This window comes from Manacus vitellinus, unplaced genomic scaffold (assembly GCF_001715985.3).
Source record: "Manacus vitellinus isolate BGI_N305 unplaced genomic scaffold, ASM171598v3 scaffold_6_pilon, whole genome shotgun sequence".
Classification (NCBI taxonomy): Eukaryota; Metazoa; Chordata; class Aves; order Passeriformes; family Pipridae; genus Manacus; species Manacus vitellinus.
The window spans coordinates 9,956,597-9,969,283 of record NW_021940750.1 but is presented as its reverse complement, the minus strand read 5'-3'; the positions used below and the strand labels follow the sequence as shown (position 1 = coordinate 9,969,283).

The window sequence follows — 12,687 nt, the reverse complement described above, 5'->3', positions numbered from 1 at the left end:
GGACTCAGGTGCTAATTTTGTCTAAAAAAATAAAGGAGGGAATGTCTTTTTCTTCAAGTCCTTGCCTGTAGTGAAGTCGTTTGTCCACAATACATGTTTATTTTCTGGTTTGTGTGATAATTGGTACTATTTTGCTATGATTACTGCTTCAGGCTTTGAAGTCTTACAGCTGCATATGATTTAACACTCTCCATTCAATTTGGAGTTGCACTTGATTGTCACTGGAATTTTTGCAATTTTATTAGCTCATTAACGTGTTTAGTGTTTGGCTTTCTCCTGATTTCTGTTCATCTTGGCTTGTGTCACTCCCCTGGTCCAGTACTGTGGGTGGCTTTTAGCTTTCACTTGCTCAGAAGACGAACCCATAATACTCAGACATCTGGCTTTGTGATCTGATCCTGGATCTCCTCCAGCTCCATACCTTGTGCCTTCCTGTAAGCTAAAATTCAGACTGTCCTTCCATGAAAGTCCTGTAGTGCATAGTTGTAGGTCTGGATTCAGGGAAGACATCTTCTCAAACCATAGATACAGTGACTAGGGGAACCATAGAATCACGGAATGGTTTGAGTTGGAAGGGACCTTAAAAATTAAATTATTATTGGACCTTAAAGTTCCAACCTCCCTGCCATGGCCAGGGACACCACCCACTAGACCAGGTTGCTCAGAGCCCCATCCAACCTGGCCTTGAAAACTCACACAAAACACAAATTTATTATCTGTGATAACAAGAGCCCAAAGAAAAATTCCATCAAGTGTTTAGAATTCATAGCTTCAAGGAACTTAATTTTTTTATTGGGTACAAACAATTAGAAGTATTGCTAATGCTACGTCTCCAAAGATTTGAATGTCTTTAATGGCTTGATTTTTTTTTTGTTTGTTTGAAGTTCACGTGATCACTGTAGTGATCACACTGACAGTGTGACTGAGTTGAAACTCAAGCTTGTTAGAATATTAGATTAAAACCCAGTATAGAATCTGTAGCCTAAGGCCACACAAATATTGTAAATTTTAAATGATAAATCATTTGAGAGAGGCATAACCCACTAGACTAATGGATTAACAGAAAAAAAGGCTCATTTAATTGCTGTTAGAAAATGTGAGAGAGCTGGGGGGTGATTTAGAAGTTCATGGCCTTCAGAGAAGCTCTAACATAAATTTTACAACATTAGCAACTGTGGTACAGAATGCTTCAGGTCTTCAAGAACTATTTCTGTGTCAATTCTTAAATCTCTCGAGAACCAGTCTATACACTTTCCTTGCCCTCACTGTTCTTACAGAAGGATTATTTGTGAGGGTTCACCTCTCCAAGTCTTGGGAAACTTGCGCTCTGTTTCTTATGATTTCCTCACAGTTATTTTTCTTGTGCTATGTTATTTTTTAATCTTCTCTCCCTCTGATGTTTGTTTTGCTGGTGTATTTATATAAACACACCAGCAGCAACCATCTAATGCTTTTTTCTTGCTAAGCTAATCAAGAAAGTGAAAAGAGCTTCCTCTGTGATGTCTTACTTTTCTTTATCACTGCAATAGCTCTCCTTTACCTCTGGGTTACAAGTGCTTCCCTGTGTTTTCTAGTAAAAATCATAGATTCACATGTCTAACTTGTATTTCTTGTTGATGATCACCCTGTTTTTCAGTAGGTCACCTGAACCTTTCCATTCTGTCATTCCAGTGTATTATCTCCTTTTTTATAGTAGTACTTCTTTGTCATTCTTTGATGATACCATTCTGGCACTTCATAACACTATGTCTGAAGGGAAAGGGAGAGAAGATTTGCTCTGGTATGAAATCCAGTAAGACATATTGAAAAGCTTGCTATGGGATGTTCATAAAGGTGGATGTTAAATTTTACTGTCTTGAATAAATAAAATTAGAATTTCTTTATGCTTCAGTCTAATGAGAAAAACAAAGCAAATGTCAGAAACATTAGTCAGATGTGCAGAGCAGCTATATGCAGGGGGTCAAACTATTCACTGCAGTCTTGTCTTCAAAATCTGTGAAGCTGATAGCTTGTCTACTGTGTCAGCCTTCACCCTGTCAGAGAGAATAGGGACAAATACGTTGCATTGGTGTTTTATGATGTGATAGGGAAACAGAAGGTTCTCACTGGGTGGATGAGAAAGTGGCTACTTATGGGATATTGGTGAATTGAAATAGCTGGAATAAAATAAATGTGTTCTTCCTCTTGTCTACTGAGAACTTACATTTGGGAATGAATTATTATATATGAATTTAAACTACAGTTAATCTTGATACTATGACTAACTCTGCCCAATGAAAATAAATTTTATTGAGTAAGTTGAAGTTACTGGTTTGTTCTTTTATTTCAGATGGGTTAATCTCAAGAGTGAACTTTCTTTGATCTGGAGGTTTCCTCTGATAGCTTGCAGAAGCAGCCTTTGGTTTTGTATGAGATTTTACATTGCTTCTTACAATTAAAATTCCCATTGGTAAATACATTCCATAACTTGTTCTAAACTCTTGTACCTCAGCCTTTGTATTTCTTGACCACAAACTTTTCAAAGATAAAAGGAAAATGATCTCAAACAGTGATGTGATCAGGACCTTCTCAGCTACTTTCACTTTTCTGGAACTGCTACTGTTCGTGACACCTTCTTTGGCGGTAGAAAATAAGAGGTTATGTACATTAAAAGGATACAGTGCTGGCTTAGGAATGCTGCGCTTATTTCTGGAATGTAATTTTTTGTTCTTGTGGGTTTAAAAAAAAAGTATTTGAATCTGGACTTCTATGAAGAGCATTAGCCATCTCTGATACTGTATGTCCTACACAACTTATTTTCACCAACACAATATTTTGAACTTGTTAAAATACAGTATGTATAAAAGAGACACTTTTTTCTTCATGTAGCTATTTTAGCTCTTTTAATGCTCCATTTAAATAAAACATTTTATCATTTTTTGCACAGCTCTCAGGTCAGAATATGTGAACCTGTGGAGGGGATGGCATGTCTTCTGTCACCTGACCCTGCTCACACCAAAGCAAGTCTTTGAATGCTCTTTATTTGTGTGCTGCAAATGCCACCGTGCTCTAACCCAATTTTTAAAATTGTTTCCACTGTGACATGTTGTCACAGTGCAGATAATGCACAACCTGTTAATAACTATATTGCAGTGCTGCAACTATTTTTGTTGTTAAATAATTGTGGGTTAAAACTAAAAGTGTTGCTATTTTATGATTTCATTCTCTTAAGTTGATGTACATCAATGTCTTGCAATTCTGAAAATGGTTTTTAGGTTATCTGCCATAGGAGAACAAGGCTTATGTGATCAAAAGACAGTGTCATCCTTCAGTCTGTCCATCGGTCTGTTGGATTCCCCCGGTAAATCGGTTTAACCCACATATGAAAAATGTAATAACAGTGGAATAGGAAAGCAAACACAGTGTAACAAAAAGAAAATTTTAAAGTTATCTATAAATTAAGTGAACATTAGCAGCCAGGCAAAGAGGAGACTCAGATTATTAGTCCCACTGAGGAGAAGGCAGATTGGTGTTGACTGGTGCTTTCACCTGCATGGCTTTGTATTAGCTTTAGCTCTCTTCCTTATGTGGGTATCAAAGGGAATCTGGATTTGTCATGTGATAGCAAATGGTGTTTAGATCACAACTTCTTAGGAAACCAGCCTGCCTTATTTCTGCTACTCACAGACAATATATTTCCTTAGCAGTTACACGTATTTGCAGTTTGCATGCGGACTTGTAGTTCTTTTTAATCTGCAAATACATCAGAGATTTGTGTGCAGATATGCAAATACTATAAGTGCTGCACTTAGAATTAATTTGCTGTCTTTTTTGATGGATCTGGAGAAGGTGCTACAAAATTTCTGTAATGTGCCATCTGTTTTATGTGTGTTTTCTGGTTGACATGCACTCACTTGAAAAATATGACAGTAGCAGAGAAAAAAGGCAGGATATTTATCTCTGATGTTACTGTTCATGGAACCTATAAAATACCTTAAAATCATTTTAATATTAAGAGAATCAATCTTCTGGTACTATCTCATTCCCTTGCCTTCTGTAAAGTATGCCTATAGGACAGGAACTCTGTGTTTGCAGGAGAATAGGCTTTTATAGAGAGATGTTTTGAGATTTGAGGAAAAATTGTTACCTTATATCCTAAACCTTAAGCTTCCTTAACAGAGTTTCTTATGTTGTGAAGTCAACAACAGGTAAAAGAATGTGCTTGCTGCCGTGTGTATAAGGTTGGGCCTGTAAAAGCAAAATACTTGAATCCTGCTATGTTTGCGTGCATCACCTGGAACAGGACTACCTGAATCTGAAATGAGATTTCTGAATAATGTTTTATTGCAAGTGAAACCAGGCTGGAATACAATGCTGTGTCAGTCCAGTACTTTCCAGAACATCCCAAGTGTACTAGATATGTCTTATATTTATTATCTGCTGAATGAATCTGTTATCAAACCTAAATATATAAATAATCCTATAAAAAGAGGGATAAGGAAGAGAGATCTGCAAAAATACTACAGGCAGATGAAGAGGTCCTAAGAAAAAGAACTGAATTTAGGAGATGTTATCACTAAAAGACAAAAATAGAAGACATTGATATCTTTTTCTTCAGTGCATACTGTTCAATGTTGTAGTAGTCCATGTATTTCCAAACTAATACTGTATCACTGTGAGTGGCTACCTTCATGAGTGTAACGTTTTTGTTGTCAAGATGATTTTTATAAACAGTTAGTCACAGCTAATCTAAAAGCAGTTCTGAATTCTGGGAACCAAGAGGAAAATCTGGCAGGTAACAGTAATTTTCTGGAATTGCATATTTACATATGGGGGATGTAAACTTTATTATTAGTTTGCTTTACCAAACAGTAGATATTCCTTCATTTTTTGAGGGCAGTTATTGCATTTCATCTAAAGCATATGACATTAAAATGATGGCTGACAGCTATGGATTTGGAAGTGCTTTGATCTAAAGAGAGGTTTTTGGGGTTTTTTACTGGGAATACACTGTGTGGGGTAAGAAATTATGCGACATGTTTAAAGAACTACGTGGTTTTCAAATTCTAGGATATTTAAAAAAAAAAAGAAAAAAAAAAGGATAAATTTCACAACAGATTATGTCCTGCCTGTACTTGAAGAAAACATTAGTTTACCTTCAGAGTTAAAAGAACTTCTCATTTTGGAAATCAACAGGCTAATAATGCATTTTTCTTCAGTATGGTCTTATTTAAAACTGTGCTAAAGAAAGCAAAGGAAAAAAATCATATGGACAAATTTAGAAGTTCACAAATGCCAAGTGGGAAGGCTTCACAGCTGTTGTAAATTGAATGTTTGCACATTAGAGTGTGAATACTGATTTTAACCTTTCTGTGGGGAATTTGGTATGCTGTGTAATTGACAGGTGAGAACTATATTCCCCTATTAGCTTCCCACCTCTGTTGCTCCTCAACATAAGACTAGACAGGAGTCAGAAACAGAACATCAGTAATAGAAACCAGAAGCTGAAAGTAGGGCGAATGTTGGGAAAATTGGAGCTATTGCTAAATCCTGTTTGCTTTTGATACATATAACAGCTCACTTGGAAGTCAAACTGTATAATGGATGTTTAAGGATGTCTTCTTAGTGTGATGTTTTTCAGACTATGTATTTTGTTTAGTCAGTGCCTGTGATATTTGTGCCAATATTTGGTTTCTTAAAAACATTTCTAGTACCTTACAGACTGTCACTGAATGTGCAATACTCCACTGAATGTGCTTTTTTTCTTGTCATTTGCCTTGTCTTCGAGGAAGTACATCTGGGGGGCGTAATGCAGATCAGAGGCTCAGCCACTTGAAGTTTATGTAGAAGGGAGCAGCTAACAATTCTGTATCTCTCCATAAACCATTCACTCAACAGTGCTTAAAATACTAGCTTTTATAAGCTTTTGGAGGGTTAAAAAAAATAAAAATTTAATTTTGAAGCAAGACAATAAAATCCTATATGGGAATTGTGTTCATATAGCTGTCCAATGCAAAAGTATCCGTTGGTTGTGCTTTAAAGAGAAATTAGGCATAGCCATTGTGTATGTATTATGATTTATGGCTGTGATGCAAAGTTTTCTTCTGTCTTTTCTTCTCTCAACCTTAAAGCATCATTGATCACCCTGATATTTCTGTCATACCTTCAAACAGAGTTTCATGCTCCTGTCTCCTGTTTAAAATAAATAGCTTGCTTTTCAATCAGAGTATAGATTTTTTAAAAATATGTGCAGTGTTGATTTAGGGTTTTTTAAGCTGTGAGAAATATAGTACCTGCTCTGCTTGATTGCTTCCACCCTGTATTTATTGTTGAACATTTCTTTTATTTGTTTGTGGCGAGAGTTTACACGGATGTGGAGGAGCATGGCCGTGCTTGTTTGCAGGTCGAGGTCTTATTCTACTCTATTCAACTGAATGATTTCCTCTCACTGGAAACCCCTATTGCTATGAATGCTAGTCATTTAATTGGCAGTTATTGCCAAATGTTAGTATTAACTAAACTATTGGAATTCTTGCTTGTTAAAACTGAGTTTGAAATTTTTCACATTTATTTGAATTCTCTGTGATTTCTGAATCTGGCTAGAACAGTAACTTAAGAAGAGGCTTGCTTACAAATTTGCAACTTTGCAGTTTTCTAGCTCTCCTACAACCAAAGAAGAAAACCAGAGAGACAAGATGGATAACTTTTTCAGAGTTTCTAGATATTTGGTGTAGAATTAGGTTTTTTTTTTTAGCTAAAGTTTGTATTGCCGAGCTCTGGTAACTAGAAGGAAGGTTTTCAGTTTTAAAATTCAAGAGTATTATAATATTAGAGTTATGTTGAGACAAATAAGACAAAGGCATTCATTTTAAACTCACTTGTTGTGAGTTACACACAGACAAATAACGGCCACTTTTACTGATGAGATAGTTTTATGTTGTCATTTTTCATTTTCCCTTTAAAAAAGTTTTGAGACATCATGGTAGTTTCCTTGATACATCATTGTGATTACTTTCAATGAGGAGATTGGAGAAAACAGTAGAAGAAATGCAGCATCTTTAGATTAAATATTTAATGCTTAAGAAATGTTTGATCTGTTAGTAGTGAAAAAATAGTATTGACTGTAATTTTTATTCATGATGTATTGTGTTAATGTAGGAGATATGTTGGTATATCAGTAGTGTAGGATTTCTGATGAGACAGTAGGTAAAATGTTCTGTTTGCTATTTTGTTGCCAAACTTGACAAGAGGCAAATATAAACTATCAAATATCAACTCTAGGTGGTAATTTTTTCTCCCATAAAATCTAGAGCGTAGGTTGTTTGTGAGTCTGCTGATCTTGGAATTACTGCTTTAACTCAAGAGTAAAGACATCCCCTCAAGGGTCTTGGGTTCAGTGCAATAGATGAGCATGGAAATGAAAAATTTCTGAAGGCTCAAGGTGCGCAGGGAGAGCTTCCCTGGCAATATGGGCAGTGCTTGCGAACTCGGTACAGGTAACTTTCAGTTAACAAACTTATACAGACAGCGATTAAATTGTCATGTGAGGAACGAGCCAAGACTTCTGGGCTTAGTTAGCACAAGTAGCTGCTGTTTAAACTAAAGATCCATGTCAAGTACCTCAAAGACAAGAGCTTCCTAGGGATATACTGACTGGCTTTCAGGGATTGTACGTAATCAGCAACTCTTAGGTACTGTTTTCAGAGATGGTGGATAAGAGAGGCCTAGGATATCAACTGGTTTTTACAATGTTGAGGTGCAAAGCAGGTAAACCCCTTAATGTTTTCAGCACTTGAGAAATACTGCCTTTACTGTCAACCTGTCAGGCTTTGTCTGTGAGCTGGGGCTAGTACCTGTTCCATCGGTACCCCAGCCTCCTCCCCTGGGATGCTTTCTTCCAATACTCGCCTTTCCCAGCAGACTTAACAGGCTTCAAGTTTGTGAGATGCATTGGCAATAAGGGGTACTAGTAGAAACATTTTGCAGTTTCGTAGTATGTTAGGTAGGTCTGTCACTGTATGTGTTGTAATCTGTGAAAACAATATATTTTGGGAATGATTTGCATTTTCTTGACACTGGTGATGCATATGAATACTTAGAGATGTAAATTAAAGAGAGTGTTTTGCATTTAGAGAGAAAGAAGTAGGAACACTTGCTTTTGCAGATGATTTTAAACACATCCCCTTTCACTAAATATGAGGCTGTGTTCTGTGTTGGAAGATGAGCAATAATGCATTTCTTTATAAACTCTCTTCTGTTTTATCTGGCAGATTATCTTGCTAGTTATGCCTAATTGATCCTTACACTGAATTTTCCATATCATAACCCCTGTGTCCTTCAGAAAGTTTGCTGCAGTCAGATATAACTGTAATTCCTCTAAACTGATGCCGGGTTTTTTAAAAAGTATTTGTACCACTACTTTTTTCCACCTCTCAAATTGACTGTGGTGTTATTAAAGAGGTTAAAGAGGAATGAGATGGTTTGTAGGATTGGGGTACATGTGCTGAGAGACAAGAGAACAAATTTGGAGTTTCAGGTTTAAATATATCTTTTTTTTCTCTTTTTTTTTTTTTTTAAGTAGTGAAGAAAATGAAAGCACACTAATACTCTTTTAAACATCTGTGAAATTTACTGTAATTTCAGTTATTACAGTAACTAGCTGCATTACATGCACTTTATAAGTTAATTATTAAGCTGTTGGAATAAATTTTTACACTTAATGAACTTGTTTTGGTTATTGCTCATATTAAACATTTTTGCTAACCCATGAACAACTATGAACTTAAATACATAGCAGCTCTCATTGTTTCTAATTAGGTATAGTGACCAGTGCATGATTAAAGATTCTACTGTTGATTGTATGGATATCGGTGTATACCTGCACATCCACTGTTTGTGTTTGACTTCCTGTAGTCCCAGGTGGACAAGTAGTAGGGACACCAGCTGAAACTGTTTCTGCTTAAGCTGTGATACTGTATTTGTCATTTTCCATTGATTTGATTTATCTTTGAATTAGGTGAGACCTCAGTGAAAATCAGATTCTATATATGAATGTTCAAATTCCACCCAACACCAAAAAGCATTTTTAGTTAATCAGAACTGTGTTCTGTTCTTAAATTTCCACCTCTTTTTCTCCTTGTTTTTTTTAGTTTTTTTTGTTTTAATTTTATTTCTATTTTTTTTAGTGAGTGACAGTTGCTTCAGGAACCTTGCCGAGGATCGTAGTGGGATAAACCTTAAAGATCTGGTCCAAGACCCTTCTTTGTGAGTATCTGGCTCTTATTGCTAAGCAAAGAAAAGCTTCTTCCTGATATCCTCGTGAGTAGTTTTGTAATTATATAAAGAAGTAGTATGATGAAGTACACACAGTGCTTTAGTGGTAATATGCTTGCCAAGTTGTTAGTCTTTAATACAGGCAAATATTATTAATACCACCTTGTTTTTAATGTAATTCTGTTTATGAACTAACATCCAGATACCACATATGGTAAAGGGTGAAAGAGTCATCAGAGGTAGCAGATGGTGCATGCTGGTATTTCTGTGGAGGATTTGTATGCATATTGTTGCCCCTCTTTTTTTAAGGAGGAACTGCATATAAATTAGGAGATTATTGGATAACTGTGTTACTGTCAGTTATCTTAACATGTAGAATGTGTTTTCTTTTTATCTGATTTCATACAGCTCATATTTACTTCTTCCTCTACTACCTGTTTAAATTCAAGTGTCTGAGCAGATGATCTAAATTTTGCTTCATGGAAAGACTGCTGGTCTTTGTCAGTGTTGTATCTTTCTTTAAAATAAAATTCAATTTTGTGAACTCTAAGCCATATGTGAAATTGTATCAAACCTTCTTTGTGGTTTGGTTTTTTACTTGGTTGGGGGTTTTTTGTTGTATTTTTTTCTCTTCAGGTAACTTCAGTACTTGCTGAAAATGTTCTTGCTAGTGTGTGAGTGCACCACTTGTTATAAGGGAAGGGAAAGAAGGGAAAAAATCACATGTTTTTAAAATTAATGATACTGCATTCCACTGTGGGTGATGGGACTTGATACTGACGGAGCAGATTTTTCAGTATTGGTTGAGAAGTAGTGAAAAAATAAGGTGTATTTGACATCTTTTTCAGTTACAGGGGATTTTTAGTAATGAAGTAGATACAGAATTTGCTTTGTCATGTTGCTACAAGTAAGTGATATACATATATACATGCATTCTTGGAAAATTTTGACATAATGTATGCAGTTGATGATTTATACATCTGAAATTATAGAGGTACAGGGGCAGATATAATTGTTGCTTGAGATGCACAGAACGAATGCAGTAGGTAAACTTTTAACGATAACTAAGTGTTGTGCAAAGGTCTTAACTGTCAACTAAAATTTGTCTGTTGGCAGTGTGAGATTTCTGTTGTTGTTTGTTGGTTGGTTGGTTGTTGGTTTTTTTTTTAAGGATTGTATGGTTTTTGGAGCTGCAGGTATACTTATGTGCTACATATAGTTTTGGATTTGCACCTCTGGAGTTTACTTTAAGAAAAGTTGAATTGTCTGTTGTAAAATGATCATTTTCCTTTCTGTTTACCAAAAGTGATGAAATCTTCTAGTTTTCTTCCTTGACTGTAACTTACATGTTGAATATTTTAATAAATTATTGTAACATTCAAAAGAAATTAATTTATTTCTGTTGCTTACAGCAAAACAAGTGTAAGTGACTGCAATGTAGCCATTTTTGTCACTTTTAAAGACTGAATGAAGTCTCAATACATGTCTTAGGTTTCAAGGACTGCTTATGGTACTTTGTTGTATGACGGATTATAGTGCAAGAAGTCTCCTTTCTGCCTAATGATAGGGATGTACAGGCTTGAGTTTGTCTTTCCAAATTTATATTCTTACAGTTTTATGACCGAGTGCCTCTTAAGAGTTCTTGCAAAATGTGTAATAGTGTGAGTGAATCTCCAAAATGGAGAAACAATCTAGCCTTTTGTAGGTGACTGTTGAAGTCCCATGAGATCTGCATTCTTTGTCATGCAAAGGACAGCATGGGGATGAAGCACAAGAGTGCCAGCCAAAGAGATGTTTTAACCTTCCTTGAAGTAAGAATAAAGTTTAATTAAAATCTTGAGAGTATTTCTTGACATGGAAATGCAGAGATTCTGCTTGCTGCTGTAGGGAGAAAATTTGTGTGGCCAAAGCTCACCTGGAGTTGAAGCTGCCAGAAATGTGGGGGACAATAAAAAGAGTTTTAACAAATATATTAGTGGCAATAGGCAGTATAGAAATATCATCAGCCCGTTACAGGGTGAGGATGGTCACCTCACAAACGGGGACAGAGACAAGGCAGAGATGTTTAACACTTTCTTTGCCTCTGTCTACAACACGGCTGACGGACCAAGGGGGTGTCTCTGCCCTGAGCTGGAGGACCAGAACTGTGAGAATGATCAACCCAGTTGACCCTGAAATTGTGCAAGATCTACTGCTCCAACTGGATCCTTACAAATCTCTGGGGCCTGATGGGATTCATCTCAGAATCCTGAAAGAGCTGCTGATGTCGTCTCAAAACCTCTGTTGATGGTTTTTGAGCGGTCTTGGGAATCTAGAGAGGTCCCAGCTGACTGGAAGCTGGTGAATGTTGTCCTGATTTTCAAGAAGGGCAAGAAAGAGAACCCTGGAAACTACAGGCCTGTCAGTCTCACTTCAGTGTCTGATAAAGTTATGGAGAAGATTATTCTGGGAGGCATTGAAAAACACCTGCAAGACAACACAGTGGGGTTCCACAGGGCTCCATCTTAGGCCCTGTGCTCTTCAACATCTTCATAAATGACTTGGACACAGAACTGGAAGGGATACTAAACAAGTTTGCAGATGACACAAAACTGGGAGGAGCTGTTGACTCCCTTGAAGGCAGGGAGGCCCTGCAGTTCAACAGCAGGAAAGTTCTGGATTCTGCTCCTGAGATGGGGCAACCCTGGACATACATACAAACTGGGGAATGAGATGCTGGAAAGCAGTGCCACAGAAAGGCACCTGGGGGTCCTGGTTGATGGCAAGTTGAATATGAGTCAGCAGTGCCCTGGCAGCCAGGAGGGTCAACCCTGTCTGGGGGGGCATCAGGGAAAGCATTGTCAGCTGGTCAAGGGGGATGACTGTCCCAAAATGTTCTGCACTGGTGCAGTGTCACCTTGAATATTGTGTGCAGTTTTGGGCACCACAATATAAGGAAGATATTAAGCTGTTAGAGAGTGTCCAAAGGAGGGTAACGAAGATGGTGAAGGGCCTTGAGGGGAAGCTGTATGAGGAGGGGCTGAGGTCACTTGGTCTGTTCAGCCTGGGGAGGAGGAGACTGAGGGGAGACCTCATTGCAGTTACAACTTCCTTGTGAGGGGAAGAGGAGGGGCAGGCACTGATCTCTTCTCTCTGGTGACCAGTGACAGGACCTGAGGGAATGGCCTGAAGCTGTGTCAGGAGGTTTAGGTTGGATATTAGACAGAGGGTGGTTGGGCACTGGAACAGGCTCCCCAGGGCAGTGGTCACAGCACTAAGCCTAACAGAGTTCAAGAAGCATTTGGATGGTACACTCAGGCACATGGTGTGACTCTTGGGGATGGTCCTGTGCAGAGCTAAGGGTTGGATTCAATGATCCTTGTGGGTCCCTTCCAACTCAGCATATTCTGTGATTCTGTGAAAATTGTTGCCTGTAATAATACCTGAAATAACAAA

At 37.4% G+C, this 12,687-nt stretch overlaps 1 protein-coding gene across 1 annotated transcript in view; it reads left to right on the top strand.

The window, feature by feature from the left end:
- GPHN (gephyrin) overlaps positions 1-12,687 on the top strand; it is a 287,967-nt gene that overhangs the window by 78,228 nt on the left and 197,052 nt on the right. The window contains exon 2 of the mRNA XM_018082606.2: positions 9,165-9,243. The gene's annotated coding sequence lies outside the window, so the exon portion shown is untranslated. The remainder of the gene's footprint in view (positions 1-9,164; positions 9,244-12,687) is intronic.